Source organism: Cryptomeria japonica, chromosome 3 (genome assembly GCF_030272615.1).
Source record: "Cryptomeria japonica chromosome 3, Sugi_1.0, whole genome shotgun sequence".
In the NCBI taxonomy this organism is placed as follows: domain Eukaryota; kingdom Viridiplantae; phylum Streptophyta; class Pinopsida; order Cupressales; family Cupressaceae; genus Cryptomeria; species Cryptomeria japonica.
The window spans coordinates 582,569,578-582,592,352 of NC_081407.1; the positions used below are offsets into that span (position 1 = coordinate 582,569,578).

General features: G+C 34.2%; 1 long non-coding RNA gene across 2 annotated transcripts; it reads right to left on the reverse strand.

The window, feature by feature from the left end:
• Positions 1-1,091: 1,091 nt before the first annotated feature.
• Positions 1,092-20,650, reverse strand: LOC131048045 (uncharacterized). 2 transcript variants are annotated; one of them, XR_009106349.2, is made up of 7 exons: positions 20,438-20,649; positions 17,852-18,010; positions 9,406-9,489; positions 9,250-9,309; positions 8,871-8,954; positions 8,575-8,711; positions 1,092-1,324 (listed from the first exon to the last, which is right to left on the reverse strand). It is a non-coding gene; the product is annotated as an uncharacterized LOC131048045 (long non-coding RNA). The 2 variants fall into 2 exon arrangements; XR_009106350.2 differs by lacking the exon at positions 1,092-1,324 and adding an exon at positions 1,336-5,217 and having other exon boundaries at positions 20,438-20,650.
• Positions 20,651-22,775: the final 2,125 nt, after the last annotated feature.

Genomic DNA, 22,775 nt, shown 5'->3' on the forward strand with positions numbered 1-22,775 from the left:
CAGGTGGGATTTCCTGATAATGTCATTGATCCAACGAAGAAGATAACAATCAAAGCTTATGATGAAGAAGAAAGAACATTTAAGGGTCTGGTACTATTGCCGATTAGGGTGGGACCTTTAGAACAAGATGTTATTTGTCGCGTGCTTGATTTTCCTCTTTCCTACAACATCTTGTTGGGTAGACTGTGGATTCACGAGATGCAAATTGTGCCATCTACTTATCATCAATGTTTGAAATTTCCCTACAATGGAGTTGGAGTCACTATTCCTACGGGTACAACCTACACCTATAATGCTTTAAAACAAGGTCCTGATACCCTTTTTCCTCATAACAGAGCAACCTCTACAACTGAAAGTTTAGAAACTTTGATGAAAGACTTAGAATATAAATTGAAAATCACAAGTATTGGTATCACTAGTACAAAAATAACAATATATGATTAAAAAAACTACCAAAAATTGTAGATACATTGATTAAATTTGATCACGTGACCACTGGTAGTTTATTGTTGGTCATAAATCGTTTTGGTCACATAACCATTGGTTGTTTTGATTGATCGATTTGGTCATCGATTTGGTCATCGATTTAGTCATTGATTTAATCACTAATTTATTCATTGATTTTTGTTATTTGGTCATTTATTTAGTCATGATAGTCACTAATTTAGTCATATATTTGGTCACAAATTTAGTCACTAATTTAGTCATTGATTGTTGTTATCTGGTCATTTATTTAGTCATGATAGTCACTAATTTAATCATATATTGTCACTAATTTAGTCATATATTTAATCATTAATTTAATCATTGATTGTTGTTATCTGGTTATTTATTTAGTCATATTAGTGATTTATTTAGTCATATATTTAGTCATCAATTTAGTTATATATTGAGTCATTAATTTAATCATTGATTGTTGTTAAATGGTCATGTTACCTATTTTTGCTACTAGCTCAATTAGGTAGAGCTAAGGTATAATTTTTATTTTGCTGAATTACATTCATGAGTATTTGGAAAAAAAAAAAATTACAATATCATGTTTCATTATTCAAATGCATATGAAATAGAGTGAACACAAATTTTTGAGAAAGCAATCTTTTATTGATGAATGTACAATGTCTCACACAAGTCGTGAGACTAACTGATATGGTGCAAAAGAAGGGAAAAACTATATATTTGCAGATGCATAACATAAAATTAAATGCAGATAAGGAAAGGTGACTTATCATTTCCTGAATGACGAGTCCTCTTTGTGATATCTTCTGTCATTTGTAGTCTTTCACCCATCCTGCATTTGGTTGTCTTCCTCGTTGCCCTTGAGTACCTACATTTGAGTAAAATAGTGTGTTAGATCAATGAAGGGTCATCATCCCATATATGCACACGCAACTACAAACATACAAGCTAACCCTCATGTGCATCACAACAGCTAGCTCAACATATAAACTCAAGAAACAAATGGCAGATCAAATCATCAAGAAGAAATCATCATATGATGTTTTATCTAACTTGTTTGCTTCATTGGCAGATACAAGGAAAGTAACTTATTATTCATCGAATTATGGCATGTGGGGTAAAATGTGGCTCCCATAAGGGTTGAGCCCAACATGCTAAGTTACAGGCCTACATGTTAAGAGTATGATGGATTGCTTCAAAAAATAGTAATTGCTAAAGTGCCATTATATTGGGAGTGACATATAATGATCCATGGTCAAATTTCATGAGACAATTATTATTAAGGACCATCACAAGGTCATATGAAGAGTGTATAGTCCCCAATCTCACAATGACAGTCATTTGTCCAAGAAATATAGCATAATACCCAATAATAGTGATCTTATCATTGTATTAGATAGGAGAATCTGTTATAACAGTCATAGGACAATATAAGTCAGTATACCAAATGAAGGTCTCTTTAGTAGTGCAAAACAATAGTGAAAGGAAGCTTGAATAACCTCCAATAAACGGTGACATATCAACATTTACCCAAACACTTCACAGTTTTCACCAGATGAAAGGATGTTGCAGTCAAAACATGAGATGTGTCATAGAGATCAATACCAAAAGTGCTCGAAACTATCAAGATAGTCAAGGCACTGTCTAATCAAAAGACAGTGGCAAGTTATGATACAAGCTCAATGAGAAACCTCGCTATCAAGATAATCCACAAAGGGTAAAAGATCAAAGTCCAATGCATTCAAGTGTCATATATGGCTACAGTGGTATCTTTGTTGGTTTGAGCAGAAAATTCAATTTATCAGGAAAAGTGTTCCATTTGGCTAGAGTCTCATGGTCAAAAGAAATCATTATGCTTCTGAGAGCAATCATTAATGGTCACGAATAGCCAATGTTACAAAGGAACTCATTCATTATAAGGATAATGAACAGAAGATTCATAAGAGAATGACTAGGACCAATGAAACTAAGATAAACAAAGATGACTGGTATTACAATCTTCAATCAGTCTTAAAGATACACATAAATAGGGCACTCCAAGAGGCTTAATATCTTAAGGACAGTCACAGCTCAAGAAGATGTCATTATCTCAAAAGTCGGAGAAGAATGAGTTGAGAGTTATCTAAAGAAGAGCACAACACACAGTGATATATTTAGCGGCATGTTTAAGGATTCTAAAACCCAACAAACGACCTTCAAAGCCATGTACAGACTGCTACAATAAGACCTCTTACACCTACAACAATAGAGGTAATCAATATTAGAATGCAAAAAAAGACAATCGCATCCTTAGCACTTAGCACTGTCAAAATATTAAAGTCACTCAAAGGCTTGTTAATGTAGAGGTAAGGGCAAGAAATTGTTTGAGAGCTAAGAAACTAATTCCAACACACTTAACATAAGTTGATCATTGAGATCATATCATATATTAGGGCTTCAACTCTGCTCATAATGGCTTCATAACAATTCTCTCAACCACTTTTCACTATTGTCTTTGACTGCAAAAAGATTTTAGGAAAAAGACTTTATAAGGTTCCAACTATATGTGGACATTCCACAATAAGGCAGGGTATTAGGAACTAGGCCAAGTTAACATCATAGGTTCACTAGTGTTATTTGTGAAAGAGGACAACCTTGAAGTCTTGTTGCAAGTATGAAGATTTCAGTTAACAATACAGTCATGACAACTGAGAATAATAAAAATATTATGACAATCCATAAGCAATAGAAGGCATGCCACAATCACAGCCAGTGAGAGCAGGGTATAGAAAGAGTGTAGTGTCTTAGTTATTAACACCAAAAGGGAAGATCCAACATGATGAAGTTACCCCTCACTAAGCAAAAACAAATCATTTCTCATAGTAGTCATGTCAAATGCACATTCATAGCAAAATATCTGAGTATAAATAGTCACAACCCTAATGCAGATCAAAGAAAGTCACAAAATGTATTAGAGCAACATATCAAAGACAATAGATACAACCATCAAATGATGAATAATGATGAACAGTAAATACTCAACAGATATTGAGGGTTGGGGGGGGGGGGGGAAGGCGGGGGGTTGAATCAATATAGACAAAAACTTTTTTAACAACTTAAACAGCAAAGACTACACTAACCGGTAAACAGAATCACCGATCTAAATCAAGGCAATACAGGTAAAACATAGTGACTATAAAAGTCATAAACCGGTAACACTTAGATCTTCACAAAACCTAATATCTTATTTCCACTTCACCCATATGCTTAGAACCTAATATCTCATTTCCACTTCACCCATATGCTTAAACAAGTAATACATTAGAAATATAATGACCACTGAATCAGCATGCATTACCGCTTAACAGAAAACACTAAAACATCACATGAAAAAGCATCACACATTACACACTTATTTTTCACGTGGAAACCCAACTGGGAAAAATCATGGTGGGGATGAATACCCACAAGTTGTTCTTGAACTCTTTTGAAATCCGCTCTGTTAGAAGCCTAGTCCGGTTAAAGACTTTACAACAGGTTCTGCTACGAACCGATCCTGCTAGGAATCACCCGGTTAAGGGATGGCTAAATACCCGGTTAAAGGTTAAAACCCTGTTAAAGGTTACCTCGCAAGAGGATTTGAAGAACTCAATGATTTTGAGTCACCCTGTTAAAGGATTTACAAAAGGCCTGTTAAAGCTACCTGATAAAAGGATTTTCCAACTGTTGAAATGGTTAGAAGTCAACAGGTAATACACTGATCTGATAACAGCACTTAATGTCAAGGCAAATCCACTTCAGTTCCTTTACATCTGCAATTACACTCTGCAGGTATCTACTCACTTCTCTAGTCTGGCAAGAATCAAGTATCTCTTCACTTGGATACACACATAACATTTGCCAACAACTTCAAATGAAAACCATCATCGACCTTATAGACAACAATTAGGTCGGTAGCCAAAACCTAAAACCCTAAGCATCTAGGTTAACAATACAGTCGGTCCAATCTTGACCGTTCAAACACATTGCATAGAGTAAAACAGTCTTGAACAAATCTCAAGATGTTCTCCATCGTTCGTTCTTCACCGCTTCTGGACATTGATAACCCATCACGCGCTCTCCACTGTTTACTAAGATTTTGCTCATTCCCGAGGTGGATAGAATCAATCTTCTTCATGCAAGATCCTCAAGGAGATTATTCACGCGTACAAAGCTGACGTGGCAACACGATCTCGTCTTCATTTCAATGCTAACTCATCACAGGATGTCATTGGTCAAATCACACAGACTTAGAATGCATCAACTAGAAACCCTGAAGCCGAGACTACCAACCGATAGTCATATCAAATGAAACCCCAATACAAACTTTGCATATACAAGTTCACATTCCAACATACCGGTTCACCTTTTCGCACATACTGGTTCATACCATCATACCGGTTCACTTCATACCATCATACCAGTTCACTTGTCAGTTTGCTTACTTCAATATACCGGTTCATACTTCAGCATATTGACATCAATGACAACATACACCATCATGTCATCAAACTCTGCACATATGCCAACATCAAATGCACCATTCATAGTCCAAAACTTCCATATCAAATCAGAATAGTCCATTCAAGAAGCTATAGTGATGTGAATGAAGGGGGCACAATCATATAATCAGACCAAGTCATCAATAGCAGTACACTGTCAACAATGATATTCTACGACGGTAAAGGCTATTTTAGCTTATGGATCTCTTGATAGGGTTCCAATAGCAGTCAAAGGTATTCCCTGTCAAACAAAGAAATGACAGTGTCATGAGTAGTTTGTGTCAAAAAAGCAGTCCAAGATCAAACAATGGCTTCATACTTGCAAAGACAGTTGTGTTCAGATCACATATCAGTATATGGCACAATAAGAAGGGCATAGTATGTAGCCCAAAAGGAATTAAAAAGGATAAGGGAGCATTAGAAGAGCAGTATGTTCTTGCAGGCATAAGCAATGAATATGACAGTCATGGATCAAAATGAAGAAGCAGTGCCCAACATCTCTTGTAGCAGTCCCAATGAGATCTCATCCCATGAACAGAGATCATGTTGAATCAAGTTAACTCTTAGATTTAAAATATACCTAGGACTTTCAGTGTTATTATAAGTCAATTATAGGCTTATAGCAACCATAGAAATAAAAATACAGTCATGATGCTTTGAGTTTATAAGTATCAAAGGACATTCAGTTGGCACTAAAGTAGAGAACAATGCAAAATATAGTGAGCGGACCCAAAAGAACAATTAGGCTAAAGCAGTCTTTTAGCATCCCAAGTCTAGAGATATATGAAGATCTCCAAGAAATACAAAGAGCAGCAAAGACATGTTTCAAAACAGTCACGGAGGGGGTTCTCAGAAGATGTAGAAAATATCACAGTTTAGGCCCTAAGAAAAAGAAGCCAAAACAAGTATAAAAAAGATCTATGGTCAAACATGATCTTGAGGGCTTATATTCAACTAGGACCACATAACACAGTGAGAAGGTTATGATAGAAAATACAGTGAATTAAAGAACACTAAATGCATGATATAGTCACTGCATCATAATCAAATATCACTGTATTTTCTATATGCATAACAGTAAATGAATAATTTAATATTTCTTAAATCTAACTCGTTCTCATGTTGCAGCATTCTTAAATTGTAACAGCAAAGTATAATCTTGGACTATGATATTTGATAAAAAGATTGTTCTTCTTGTTGATTGTCATCTTTCATGGAGATTCATCATGATCGTACCATTCTATACAAGATTACAAGAACTGTGGCCATTATTGCCATGATTTGTACATTGTCTTGACAATAATTATATTGTTAAGAAATCTAGCTACTGCTACAGGTCTCCTTAAGCTATGGACTGTACTTCCCACATGGCTTTCATTATAGGTGCTACTACAGATCAACGTGATATTGTCAACATTGTCTATTTATTGAAACATTTTGACTATCTTTGCTTCTTCACTATTTTACTAGCCCTTTTACTTTGAATTCTTGTATATTGCAAATATTCTCTTGAAGCTTTATGACTATAAACGATCTTTGTAGTCACTCTTTTCTCTGTCACAACCCTGTGCAATGTGACTGCATTTTGAAGCTTTGTTCACTATGAAGTTGGACTGAAACTTTCCTCTAAATGACTATCACTGTTCTTTTAGCTTGCAGACTTAATGGAACTATCATTCACTCAACATATGTATTGTCAATAGTCTTCCTCTTGTCTCTAGGCTATCCTCTGTTGTTTGTCTTTGGTGGGTATTTGAGGACTGCCATTTATTCATTGTTCACTGCTCTCTAATGATTGTCCTAGACAGTATTATGCCTCTTGTACAATTATATGCCACTAGTGGCTTTTTCAATACAACTAGGAATGTTAAGATGTAGAATTTTAACATTCAACAATCGGGCTTCTTCGTGAAACTACCTATGTTTTCTATCTAAGGCTACATATAAAGTGTTCAAGCCTTTAATGTTTCACTGCTAGTGATCTTTATCTATCATGAAGGCTTGAATATGTTGAACTTTTGAGTTGCAATGCTCTCCTTTCTCTGTGCATTTTCGTATTCATTGAATGCCATTGATGTTTTATTGTTCATTGTGTTCATCATTGGTTTAACTACTTTGGATATTTTTTCTAAACACATCATTGTTTTGACTTCAAATATCATTTGTTAATGACAGTGAAATGACCGAACTCTTCACATGCTATGAAGTTTAATAGTGCAAGGCTCCTATCTAATGAATTGAACATTCAATGCCTCTTATGGAACTATGAATGGTAAAAGAAAAAGGCCACAAATTAGTTAAAATATCTCATCATGAACTTTCAGGGAATACCATGATAGCTGGATATACAAAAAATAGATTTGTTGAAAAGGCTTTAGAAACTTTCAAACAAATACAATTGGCAAGTGTAAAGCCAAATTCCAAAGCATTTTCTAGCATCCTCACTACCTGTGCCAAAATGGGAGCGTTGGAACAAGGTATGGTCATCCATCAAAGCATTAATGAAGGGGGATTTTTGTCAGATGTAGTTGTGACTGCACTCATAGACATGTACGCAAGATGTGGATGCATTGACAAGGCATGTAAATTGTTTGATGGAATGTCTCAACGAAACGTGGTCTCATGGAATGCAATGATTGCAGGATATGCAGAAAATGGATGTGTTAAAAAGGTTTTAGAAACTTTCAAACAAATGCAATTTGTAGGTGTAAAGCCAATTTACTCAACCTTTGCTAGCATACTCCCTGTTTGTGCCAAAATGGGAGCTTCGGAACAGGGTATGGACATTCATCAAAGCATAATGGAAGAGAGATTTTTGTCAGATACTATTATTGGAAATGCTCTCGTAGACATGTATGCAACATGTGGAAGCATAATAAGGCATAATTTTGATCCAAAAAATGTTGTGGCTTATGTTCTTCTCTCAAACATCTATGCAGAGGTGAATACAAATGGTGTGAGGTTCAAATGGTAAGGAGATTATTTGGATATTCTCTTCTTCATATTACCAAAACTAGAAGCAATTTCCTGGAGTGAAGATAAGCACCCATTGTGTATTTGAAAAAGAGGTTATCTATGAACAAAATATGATTAAATACTCGGTGCTCACCATCTCAAGTAGTTCATTAGACTCGTGTGGCAATAGAAACCATTTTTGCAAGCATACCAATTTATAAAATAATGAACTATTGAATTCATGAAAATTATAATTCTAAATGCCAACCAATTTTTAATTGCTAATCAATGATAGGATCTCTCTTGTTTATTTATATCTTAAGGATTCTATCTAACCATACAGTATGGTATCCTAAAATCATCTCTAAAGCTGGACGTATGTTTCTTACCATTTTAAAGGAAAGGCAAGTACATCCAATTTCAAATGTGAATGTATATAGCCAGAGATGAAGCATTTTGATAATATTTGAATAATAAAAATGGAGATCCTTGAACAAATAATCTTTGAAACAAATAACATCTTATTAAAAAATTACAAGTAAAACTTATATCGGAGTTGGAATCCATTAAATGATGAACTCCACTAAAACAGGAAACACTAAAGTAAACACATGAAACTTAGGTTTGTACAACGCGATAATACCTTGGCGTAAGCACGTCACAAAATAGAAAAGTCAAATATAATAGAATCGAGAAGAGGCAAAGATTTGATAACCGAGAAGAGTAGTGTGGTGGTGGTCGTTCATAAAAGAGAGGTTGAGAGGGGGCCTTTAATGTTATCTGTGAAATGAAATGGTGAACAATAATTAGTTATACTACTGATAAAGAGAGAAAGCAAGTAATAAATTGAAATAGGGAACATCATTAGCAGAATAGAATAGCTAAAAATGAGAAAGCAAAATGCAAAGATTCTTTTTAATGCAAGGGAGAACATCATACAAGTTGATCTTGGTCTGAGAGAGGGTGTGGAGCATCAATCTCAGGAAGTTGTTGTATGAGATGAGCAGAACTTGTGTCATCCGCCTACAATTGTCAAAATATTCATCAGAAATCATGTATAAAATGGATATATAAACACGATTGAAAGGTTGTATTGTTTATTGAACAAATTTTTAGTGCACTGAAATGTGAATTAAAGGAATTTGTAATTAAGCCTTTTAATAGATCTAATTTGAAAAAAAGTATCAAGTTGTGAACGACTATGTTCTTTGTATGTAAAATGGAAGATCAATTCAATATGTTTTTTTGTTATTAATAAAGCACAACAAGCAATGTAATAATACGAATGGGAGGAAGTGTAATATAGATAAAGAGATACCTGAAATAGTAAGGAGGAAATGGAAAATTAAATGGTGGTTCCCTGGTTAAAGTAGAATACCTGAAAGAGGAGTATATATAAAGAAGAAAGATTGCAGTTAAAAAACAAAGGAGGTGGATCACTTAAAGTGTGAGGAACAAATAAGGTTGTGCATACCAAGATTGAGTTTGTCGATGTTGAAGGACATGCTACAGTAGGAAGTTTAAGGGAAGGATAGTTTTGTTGTGTTGTATCTGGCACCTGCAAAACAATGAAGAATTAACAGAATATGTTAGGAAAAATAAATTTGAAAATGAAAATAAATGTGGATTAATTAGTAAGAGAGGAACTTAGTTGGGAATTTTCTATGGCATTCATTAAAGTTGCTCATATTTCCAAACATTTAAGGTGCAGATTCATTTCTGAGAGCTTAGAGTATACGTATATCATCTCACACAATATGTTTGAGAAGAAATTTGAGCAACTTTAAGAAATTCTTAAATATTTTGTAAACATATATGCATATGTATATCTACATACGTTTTTACATATGTATAAATATATATATACTTTGAATGTATACATGCATATTTAGGAATTCAAATTTCTTGTCAAACATATTGTATAGGATAGTGTACATGCACTCAAGTTATTTGAAATGAATCTGCACCTTATATGTTCTGAATTTGCAGCCACTTTAGCAAGCACCTTTGCAATTCAGCGAACAACCATATACATTGTCTCAAGAGCCAGTCAAAAATATACATATACAGCCATATACAATCAACAACAATTCAGTCAACTTATATGTATATGTATATATTTCACATATACAACCATATACATATTCACTGGAATTTTCCATGGCATTCCTTATAGTTTCTTTTCTTGTCAAACATATTGTATAGGACAATGTACATGCACTCAAGTTCTTTGAAATGAATCTGCACCTTATATGTTCTGAATTTGGAACCACTTTAGCAAGCGCCTTTGCAATTCAATCATTCTTGCATTGTTTCGGCAATTCAAGGGGTTGTGGATATTTTTTTTTAGCAATTCAAGGAGTTGTGAAAACTCTATCAGCACTCAACAATCTTTTCACAACTATGTAAGTTTCCAATAAACTTGAAAAAGTTGAGAAATGTTCCTCAAGTTATTTCAAATGCATTTGGATGGTGGAGCAAGATGTAGTCCATGCAATTATTGTAGTTTATTAAGTGATTTGTGTAATATGTGATTATCTAAAAGTTCTGTAAATTTAGTTATCTTATGTCTACAATTTGCCTACTCAAGAAGTATTCTACTCCTTTGACTTGATATAGACATACCACTGCAATATGGCATTAAGTTAAGAATTGCCTTGACCCAATTTGGTTCAAATGAAGGATCATTTCTCGGTACATAAGTTGAAATAATGAATGCCTTCCTTTGTTTGTATATTAAATACATATATTACCTTGTGTAATCCCATAGCTCATGTACCTAAGTATATAGTTAATAAACTTGTTTCTTGTATATCCATTGTAGCCTTCTTCATATAGAATTATCAAACATCTGATCAGCGATCAAGAAATGAGTAAATAATTCGCAAGTAAATAAAGCAATACAAATCAATGCAAGGAACTAAAAAAAGACAAATAAATAGTTTTAGAAGCTGAAAAATAGCGAGTAGAATAATCCCTCTCATAAAAATTAATAGGGTCCTTATGCCATAATACAAGCAATAATATTAATGAAAAGAGAGAGAGAGAGAGAGAGAGAGAGAGAGAGAGAGAGTTGCAGCCTATGCGCAGAACCTTCCACTAGATGTCCCATTTACAGGGGTCACCTGTTCTTCAGCTACTAACAGTCACTCAGGGCGCAAACTTTCCTAGACTGAAAAGATTTTGTTGAAAGGACAATTATTCAATTTAATTATATCGATGCTTTCGTGAATTACATATATGTCCCCAAAAATACATAAATTTTAGCTACGGTAGTTGTTTGAAGTAAGGAAATTTGTCAAAAGAGTGAAAATTTAGAACTTTGCACTTCTGTTTTTTGTTTTACACCATTTTATACGATGCAGTTTTAGCACATATTTCGATTGTTCTCATATTTCTGCTTATATATATATGCAAATATCACATTTGCGTATGCACATAAACACAAGCATATATGTCATTTGGATGTTTTTTTGTTTTTTTTTTTCATTTCGGCTAGAAGGGAGTTGATTCTACAGAGTTCACCAAAGCTTACAAGGCCACCTAAAGGTCTGGTGCAGGATAGGGCATCCAGATGAAGGCATTCAATTATGGTTGAATGTAAAAGGCCCCAGGCCTTATTTGAGTTTCCCAATATATAGAGGGCATTAATGGACTGAGATGAATTCTGATCATCTTCATATGCTAAACCAAATACATTCTTCTTCACAAAGCTCACACATTATACAATATATTTATTCACAGTTTTGTGCCATTATACTGGCTCTTGTACTTTTAAAACCAAACGACACAAGGCATGTGATTGGTGTGACGCAAATGACTAATTTTTTTAAAGATTGTGTTGACCAAACGACAAGCAGCTTGAATTTCCAAATGGATTTACAAAGGCGTTTTAATTTAAATTCACCAAATGTAAGAATTCCCACTAAGTACAAGAAATATTATTTACTAGAGCATTAATGTGGTCTAACTTATTTCGAAATCAAACGTATAAACAGAATGCATTACTCAGGCATTAATGTGCTTTAAATTATTTTGAAATCAAAAGTATAAAGAGAATGCATTCCTCATTTCAGTCTTGAGATGTATTGAGAATACATATATACTGATACACGCACATCATGAATGATGAATGGAATAGAAAATGAATTTATTCAAACACTGACAAACTTCATAGCCTATGTAAGGATCTATAAAAATCCTTACCTGTCACTCATGTACGTTGAACCACGCATAGAAGCATAGACAAGGCACTTGAACTGTTTGAGAAAATGCCTCAAAGAAATGTGTTGTCATGGACAACAATGATTGCAGTATATGCACAATATAGATTTATTGAAGAGGCTTTAGGAACTTTCAAGTGAATAAAAGATTGCAAAACCTTTACCAACATCCTCACTGCCTGTGCCAATGGGACCCTTTGAGCAACATATAGAGATCCATCAAAGCATAACGAAAGGGAGGTTTTTTGTCAAAAAACAAAAGTTGCAAATGCTCTGTAGATGCAAAATGTGGAAGTATAAGAAAGGCATGTGAATCATTTGCTGGAATCATAAAAAAAAGTGATCTCATGGACTGCAATGATTGCAGTATCTGCACAAACTGGATTGTTGAGAAGGCTTTGAAAACTTTCAAGCAAATGCAATTGGTAGGTGTAGACCCAAACTCCAAAAACTTCGCCAACATCCTCGCTCTTGCCCCAATATGGCATCTTTGGAACAGGGTATAGGCTTCCATCAAAAGATAACACAAAAAAATTGCCAGATGTTCTAATTACAACTGATTTGGTATACATGTATGTATCATGTCGAATCCTAAGGATTGCACATGAACTGTTTGATACAGTGACTCAAAGAGGTGTCACCTCATGGAATTCAATGATTGCAAGATATGCAAAAAGTCGATTTGTTGAAAAGGTTTTAGAAACTATAAAGCACATTATAACATATAATCACAAATACTGTGAAATTGAAACAGGAAAGACATAGAAGGGTGAGCTATGTAATTTTGGGAGTTTCTATTTTCCTTTCTATAATGTGTGAATACCATTAAAGGTGGAATGAATTCAATCACCATTTATTACCTTTATTCTGGACACTATGAATTGAGATCTAGAATTTTGGCACAAGGAAGAATTTTCATTCTTTAACTTCGATCCAAACCAACTCTCAGCTCTGAGCCATCACAAACCCCTTTCAACAAATGCACATTGTGTAGATTGTGAGGCATCACTGGCAAACAGTTCATGCCCTGTGCTTTCCATTGTGCCATTCGCTTAGTCTGCATTCATACAATACTATTTTGTGCATACCCAGCAGTCTATGCAGCCACGAGATTACACTCACTCTGCGGCATTTTGCTCAAGCCATTCATATGCTATATGCCATCGCACCTTACATTTGTGCCCATACCTTTAGTCTGATCATTTTGGCAAATTTTACACTTAGCCCAAAATACCTAAGTAGCTCCAAAAACGAGCATTAAAAACTGAGCAAAACACTCTTAAAAATCAAGCAAAGTCATTAAAAGCAAGTACTGTGAACATATACAAAGCAACAAATTTATTAAAGAGCAGTAAGAGGATTGATACAATCATCCATAAATGGGTAGTGGTGGTCTAAAGCCAGAGTAGTAGATAGTCCATTAACGGACAGTGGCAGATAACAACTATATAACAAAGATCCTTTGAAGAAGGTAAATATACTATGTTGCAATCTGTGTGTGAGTAGAAGACAATGATACACAAAACTTATACAAAATCAAAAGACAGTAATAAAGGACCCTCAAAGCCAAAAAGAAAGGCTGTCTCAAAGAAAAAACGACCATAATAGAGGCTAGGAAAAGAGTGAAAATGCCTTGACAATCATAGCACTAGGAAATAGTCAAGATGTCAAAAGAAAATCAAGGACAACGACAGAGGTAAATAAAGGACACTCAACAAAGTCTTAAAGTGCAATCATGACAATATTGTAAACAAGATCACATGTCAAAGCCACAAGGAGGCAGTCACAAAGGTATATGCCTAAACCCCTTTATTATGCCATGCCATTATTGATTGTTATGCCATGTCGTTATTGATGGCAGTCCCTGAAAAAGTAGATTGGCAGGGTTATATTTCAAAACATAGACATAGCAGCGCAAGGAAATGCAAGCCAAGGATAGTCATCTTGGCAATGAGAAGAAAGATCTGAGACATAATAGAAATGACAGTCAATAAGGATAATAGCCAGGTAAGAGAGAGAATATAGTGAACGAGGCTAGGTCTATGATTGAATGGGCAAACATCTTCAAAGTGGTAAAGCATCTCAACACAACCATGAGCCAAAATAGTGACAATCACAGAGCACCATCCAATGGTGTCATAGATCAATGAAGCTTCAGAATAGTCTAAAGACAAGTAAGATTTATTAATAGCAGAGTAAAAATAAAATCATAGGGGCAGTTTTTTCAGTAGTCAAAAGCAACAAGATGAGGACCAAAGTAAGTTTTAGGGTATCATATCTACAGTCATAGAACCAATCTCAATCAATACAGTGATTTATTTGGCAATAAAAGAAAAGGGTGAAGGCATATATTAAAAGAGGTGATCATACAAAGTCAAGGGCAATCATTTCTTAAGGGTAGCTACAGTCATTATTGACTGTCATAATATTAGCAATCATGCCACAATGAGTAGTGAATACCCAATATCATCAGTAGTCTCAAAGGAATGTATAGTTGTGTCTGATTTTGGGTTGAAGTTCAGAAATAGTAACATGAGAATATAAAATTTAGCAAAAATGATTTTATTGCCACACAAGGTACAAACTATAAAGTCTAAAAAGAAGATCAAAATGTATGGTGAGTACAGTTAAGAAGAAAAACCATAATGATTCAAGGGTTTGGGGAAGTATTCACAAAGCCAAATCCCAAAGAGATGGTATCTTTGTCATTCACAATGACTTGCCAAAGCATAGCCATCAAACCCACCAAAGAGCATAATCTCACCAAAAGTATAGAGCAAAGAGAATTATAAAAGACAGTCAAATTGCAGTAATGAATCCATTCACTGTTAAAAAGAGAAAAGCATCTAAGTGTCAAAAGGTGGTCTCAAGACAGTAGCAACAAATAATAGTAGACCTAAAGTCCTTTGACATTAAAAAAAGTCTTTTCTCCCAAAGTGCAGCCTGAAGATAGTCATTATTAAGAGCAGCCTAGAATAGTCATAGAGCTAATCTTAGTCAATGCAGTAACGTATTTGACAGTCATAAAACAAATGGTACGTTAGATATAAAGATCAATCACAAATAAAGAAGCCTTTAAGAGAAGCAGTCCAATAGTCTATATTAGCATGCATAATGACCCCAAAGGAATTGGCAGGGAAGGATACACAAAGAGCAGCTACAACATCCATTACAAAGAACGGTGATAATATTCACTAAAAAAAAAGTCAAAAATGAAAGGGGGGATTTCATTCACACAGTCCCTGTTAAAGGGCACCAAGAGGCCATCACAAATAAAGGCCAAGAGGATGCAACATCCATGCACTTGTGTATTGGTGGGTTTGCAGAGAATGAGATTAATGGAAGAGGGATTGGATTTGATCAGCCTGCAATACATTCTTTTCAGCTTGGAGGGAGTATCAATCAAGGGCTTCCACCCCATCTTTTTTGTAATCCTCTACACTCTAATAGAAGCAGTATAGCAGTGCAAGGTCTGCCATTACCAGGCCCGATTCTTGATAATCTTCATGACATGGCTGCACAAGTAGGGGAAAGGTTTGTTAGAGGTAATTTTGTGAATCAATGTGAATTTCCTGGCCATCCTGAACTGGGTATGGGAATTTCTCAGGATCATAATAGAAAACCTGAGATTGTTTCTAGAGAAAATTGTGTCTTTACTAATAGTGGGTATAAATCAAGATTTATGCCTTCGAAGTTGCCCAATAAAAGAAGCATGAGAGCCCCCAAGATGTGTTGGACTAGCACCCTTCATGCCCATTTTGTACATGCAGTTGAGCTCCTTGGAGGCCATGAAAGTAAGCATCCTAAGCTGTTTATTCTTAGCTCTTGTGCATTCTCTTTTCATTTTTTCTTGTCCAAATTTGTTGATTTTATGTGTAGAGCAATTGAACTCAATTCAATCTCAATGTTTTGTCAATTGGGCTTACTCTAAATCTGGTGTTTTGTGTATAGGGGCAACACCCAAGTCAGTTTTAGAGCTCATGAATGTCAAAGACCTCACTCTTGCTCATGTAAAGAGCCGCTTGCAGGTAATAAATACTTTCCATTTGATTTCAGGCTTGAAATGATTATCAGACTTTTGAAATCTGATTGATGTCTTAGATTTTAAGCTTCAGGATCTGCAATGGAAAGCATTAACCAGAACCATGTGGAAAAAGTTAAAAACAAATAAATGCAAAAATACCCACCGACAACTTCTTGTTGGGTTTACAGTGCATTCATTTTTCATGCTCACAGTTTAATTCTTTCATTCCACTTCCTTCTATAGGATCTTGTACTATTGTACGGAAAATTCATTGTGCATATTATTCACAGATTAACTATTAATAAATGGGATCTAGAATCATCTGGACATCTCTAATAAACACATATGGATCTACCTAGAGAAGCATTTATTAACGTTCATTAGTTTTCATAAAGTACATGGATTAGAAAATGGTTATCTTAAAATTTTCCTTCAAACTGCTTCCTAATGGAGATATTGTTCTATATTTATTCTCTTGTTTTGAAGACATTAAAAACCAGAAAAAAAGGCTTTCAGGAGGCATAAACTGGATCTAAGTACTTCATTCAAAACGAAAAAGTTCTTTCATGGATGATGAAGATCCCATTATAATTCTAGTAATATTGTACTGTTCATCGTTTTTTTGGAGACCAACCCATGCTGTAATCTTACATTTGTGGTGCATATTCTAGCGTACTTATCAAATTCTAAACATGCTTATACACTGAATTAGACCTGCTATTTCGACCATTAAAATTTGTTGCAATCTTAACCATAAGATTCAAAGTTATTCTGCTTAAAATCTGTTTCTGGTTCTTAGAGGCATACAAATCTAAATTTGAAAGTCTCATATGAAAACAAGAGTTGTGATCCAGCTGGAGTCCTTGCCTTTTGCACAGAAAAATAGGAGATTTGTTCAATATTTGAAACATTTGAACGATATAAGAAAATAGTTGATTGAAATGGAAGAAGCATTGGAGTCGAATTAAAATGTTACCTTATTTGATAATTTCATTGTGAAGAGTTTGTGTTTGATGTATCCCTAAGAATATAAACCCAATGATGCAAATTATTCAACCTTCAAAAGTGAAAAGTTGATTATGAGTTATGAGTTTTGGGGTAGATCACTCTTTAATGACTGGTTATTCCTTGTCAACATTGACACACTAAAGATAAAAGACTACAACTTATATCCATATTGAGATTTGAAAGGATCTGGTTACATATATTTGAAAAATAAAAATGTTATAGTAGTTAACAAGTGCTTTATCAAGTGACTATGGGCAGTCTATGTGCTAATTATGTACATAACTTGAAATTTATATTTGTGCATAAGAATGTCCATGTCATGAAGTCCATGTCATGAAAGTGTAATCTTATATTACATTCAAATGAACTATTATCTACAACTTACTAATAAGAATATCATATCTATGTTGAGATTTGAAATGAACCGGTTATATTTTAGTAAGAGCTACAACGCTTTCATATTTCAAAGCAAAGAAATCAAAAACTTCTTACATAAAAGAATAACCTTAGATATCTTGCAAAAACACTAAAAAAACTGAGCAAAAACCAAATTTACAATAGAAATACCCTGTTGAGAAGCTACATCTCTATTTTTGTATTAAAAAATAGTCTCCAATATTAGAACTGTACAAGACTTCTTAGACAAAAATTCAGTAAAAACTTACTTAGTCCATGCGTAGGAAGAGAAGACCCATACCAAAGGACACTGATCCATGTAGAAAGAAAGAGATAGAGAAGAATGGAAGAGGGGAAAGTGTCAATCTAAGAATTGAAGCACTCCAGTGGGAGGAATCGGTCCCTTCAAATAAGTTCTTTGAAGTATCCTGCAGAAAAAGAAAAGAAAAGATTTTCATAATTCTCACATTAATCTTCAAAATATGTAGATTTTATGCTCATATTACTATGTTCTTTTATTTAACCTTATTGTACTGGTAAGAAAAGGACTTGGGAAAACGATATTAGCAACAACTTCAAAATTAAGAAAAGATGTCAGTAATATCACAATTTTTCAAGATTGGTCAGATTCTCAATAAATTCATGTTTTCACCCGTGAAACCATTGCTAGATGCAATATTGTATCCAAGTTTATATGAATGTTTTTGAAACCATTTCTATTGGTTAACAGTTTTGACTTTGTAATGAATAATTTATGTCAAAGAATATGGGTATTTACAATCCTGTAAGATTCCATAGCTTGACAAATGTTGGAGGTATCACTTCAATGTATTTATTAGAATCTAATTGTTGGTGTTCTACAAAGCATGATATCCTTACTAAAGACTATTTGTAGAAGCATAGTGCTTTCAAGCTAAATAAATGAGAAGATTTGTTAATATCCATTGGAACTCTCATTTTGTTACAATAGTGGTCCAACAACCCTTTTTTGAGCAATCAAAATGTCATCATATAAATTTGAACTGAAATTAAAATTATATCACTTTTGTCAGATGACCAAAGTAGGTCAATGGCAAGACCACAGTATTGGAAGTCAAGATCCTTTCAACACAAGGTCTTGGGATGGCTAGTGGTTGACCAATGTTAGGCAGTCAGATCAAGGCATAATGAGGCAGGCATGACCATATGATCTTGTAGTATTTGTGGAAAGCAGGAAACATTCAGCCATGTCTCCTGAAGATACATTGTTGCCAAGACCTTTTGTAGTTACTTCCAAGCTGAGTTCATTTTTTTAATTGCTGCAACTTTCTGGGGGAAGGGTACACATAGAACAACCACATGACCGAAGAAAGTTGTGGCATACTCGCAAATAATTTGGCTGGCAACTTTTCTGCTGGACACATCCCCTTTTAGTGTAACAAGAGTAGAGATTGTTCAAGCAAGATGTATGTCATCTTATCAAATCCAATCATGTCATTTATTGAATTTTCATAAGGATGTGAAGTCCTGCCAATTGGAGCCGAGAGCCATCTATTACCTTTTCTCTACATTAAAGGGTAGGATTTTCCTTGTCAACATCTGGTTAAGTTGATGTCATCTTACAACCTCTAGTTGTAATAAGATGCATTTCATCATAAATCAAAATTATACTATTAAATTTATAGCCATATAATTTAGTATAAAAGAATATTAAAAAAAAGTATAATAGATAATCCTACAAGAAAATTATTATAACCATGGAATTTAGTATAAACGAATACAAAAAAAAGTGTATAATAGATAATCCCACAATAAATCTATTAGAATAATATCTGATGCCATTGAAGCATTACTCAGCAAAAAAATGCACAGAATCACAAACTAAAAATATTTCACTGACATTAAAACCATCATCAAGTTCAGAATTTGACTCTTTGTGGACTATATTTAATGTTAAATAGTAAAATCAACATACAAAATCGAGCTCAATCATAGAATCATTTCTTTCAAATTTAATGGGTCCCTTTTGAATTTGGTCATCTATTAAAATAGTGAAAATTCTTGATTCAGATGGTTCTAGTTCTGCAAAATACAGTAGCCATAAAGAATTGGCTACGTTTATCCCAAATATTATATCTATGTTGTCCATGTTGGTGGTTATAGTCATCTGCATTATGGTAGTTGGAATAAGGTTTGCGGTGTTGTTTGTAAAAATTTGCTCCTTCAATGTTAAGTTCTCAAATCCTTCAACGAATCCATTTAGAGGGTAGCACGGGTAATCGAATGGGTCTTTAGGAAACATACACGTTTAATCATATAACAATGAACATAAAATACTAGACAACCTAAAACAGAAAAGACAACCATAGATGATATAAATGGATCAACATCCCTTGATCAACATGCCTTGTTGAAGGTTTCTCAATTCACATGGAGAAGAATGTATTAACTATAAATCATTTGCAAGGAGAAAATATTCCGTTTTAAAAAACCCTAAGTAGATCAAATAAGAGTGATGGGAAAAGAGGGGAGAACAGAGCAATGCCAAAAGCTCTGGAAATCAGTTGTTCAACTATTTTCGACATCTCATGCCAAGTGCAATACCCAATGGATAGTAGAGGTCACCCCTAGGTAAGGTAGGGGCTCACAAACCACCAGAGCCCCTGCAGTCAAACAACGCATGAAAAGGGCCCCAACGCCCTGTCTCTATATTGCAGCCGTAACCCTACGTCAGTTGCTCGCCCCCTCCCCAAGTACTTATGCAATTAACACCAGGAACAGCTTTCTTAACTAACCAAAAAAATTTTAAAAATCAATTTGCAAAATTTACAGATATTTTTCAACACAATCATACCTAGTTAGGGCAAAATTAGTACCTGTAGGATGACCGCCCCTTCCTTCACAAACCAGTCTCTCCTATTGATTCTCGGTCGACTCTTCCCGCTCTCTGAAGGAGCCCTTGAATTAAGTGAGAGAAAGATCCCTCGAATGAGATATCTGCATAATCCTTCCCGCCATTGAAAACTACATGCCAAATGCGATGCCATCGTAGGAGCAAAATCCCGCCGATGAGTTGAGAGGGAAAAAAAGTTTTATTTTAGAAAGACTCTTTTCTATTGTCTTAAGTTAAGACAATTAAATAATTAAAAAATATAAATTAGGCATAAAATATATATTTAAGAAAAAACTAAAATTTTGTCTTAAAAACATCTAGTGTGTAGTAGTGAAACCTTACATCCTATTATATTTCATTTGAAAAGCATATAACCAAAATGGCACCTTGGCTATGGCAGAGCTCTCCAATGGGATACAACACTAGATGTTATAGACAATCGTGGTGATTGGGAAATTACACCGCTTAAATCCCAACAATATATCGACTAAGCTGGAAGTTTCATCAAAATGTGAAATCGTAGAACCCCTACTTGTGCATTCACGACTACACAAGGATCGAACTATTCACCATAAATATATCAAAACTAGGGAGAAAATATTGTATACTTGCATTTCATAATCTACGTTAAGTTAAACACTTGAAAATTTGAAGCCCTTTTCTGAAAAATAAATTGTTTTGGGTACTTTATTGATCTCATCGATTATCTAGAAATTTACAGAAAATGAAAAATGAAAAAATTAAGGGTTTGACCTGCATTTATAAAAGCCATTAGTGGTTCCTATTTCATTGTTGCAAAGATTCATTGTTTTTCTAAATGGACATACTCTTGTCTACCCATGTGTCATGTACACGGGAGAGAAATATGATTTTCTAGATTCTGAAATCATACAAGAAGAAAACCTAAAATTAGGAAGATTTAAAATAGATCAAAAGAAGTGGAAAAGCACATGGTAATGGTGTGCAAAACCGTCAATACTAAAACATGAATCATGAAAAATCACACCTGTTCTCCATTGTTCCTTATGATAAAATATGTTTCTTTTGTGTAAAGCAAAAGCTTGATGCTCTGTTGGGTGTTAGGCTCAGCCATCATATACAATGTACTGCTAAGTGTTTTTTTTTTTTTTAAACTTGTAGACTTCAAAACTTATATGGCATGTTGCAATGACAATTAGAATATTTTTAATTTTTAATTTAAGATAATATAAAGAATAATTTAAATATTTAAGATAAAATATTTATTGTCTTCAAAATTGTTTTAAATCCAAGTTAAATTGTTATACTTTTATTCTTATTATATTTTTAATAGAAATAAAAAAATATAATATAATACATCTGCTAATAAAATAATTTATTGTTTATAAATAAAAATAATATTTAAATAGTAAATAATTTACAAACAAAAATATTAGGATCAATTTTTTATCATTTCCACAAGTACCTAATTTCTTTAAGAGAAGAGCCAGACAATTATCTAGTCATTTATTTAGTCATTTATTTAGAATTCCTCTATCATCTATCAAATTAGTCATTTGTATTTGTGTGATCTCACTCGATGTCCAAACTAGTCATTTATTTAGTCATTCATAGCTTTCTTGTAAAAAAATACTAAAATTTGGTCTCGTGACTAAAAATTTTGGTCGCGTAGTCATTTATTGGCCATATTTCTACTAGTGTATGGATGGATACAAGATCAAACGTATACTCTCATTGATGTGTCTTCCACCATCACCAAGACAGTCTGGAAAACCATCAGAGGCTATGAAGCCACAAACTTCAAATACAAATGTCATCTATGATGGTATTTTTGTACTGTCCTCTCCTTCTCTTGCAGATGAAATAGAAGAGGCGACAGTTCTCAAATGGCTTTTCAAAGAAGAGAATGAAAATAGAGAAGGGCAACACAGTGATATTTCCCCTACCCAATATGGTCCAGGCTATAAGATGATTCAACGCATGGGATATTCAGGTACTGGTCCTTTGGGAAATCCCCAAGACGGAATCACTGAACCTATCAAGTTACAAACTAAGTCTACAAATGATAAAACTGGACTTGGCTACCATCTAGAAGAGTCATCAAATCAAAAACATACTTCTCATCAACAACCTAAGTGGAGGAAAAAGAAACTACCTCCAACATCACAAGAAGTAAATACTCAACAAATTTAGGACGAGTATGAAAAAGAACAAGAAGAATTGGCAATCAAGAAAAAAGAAGCATCTTGTAATCAAGTTCCAGCAGTAACACTACAAGAAGTGGATATTCCAGAAGACACGAGAGAAGAAGTGGAAGAAATCAAAAACCTGTTTGCACCACT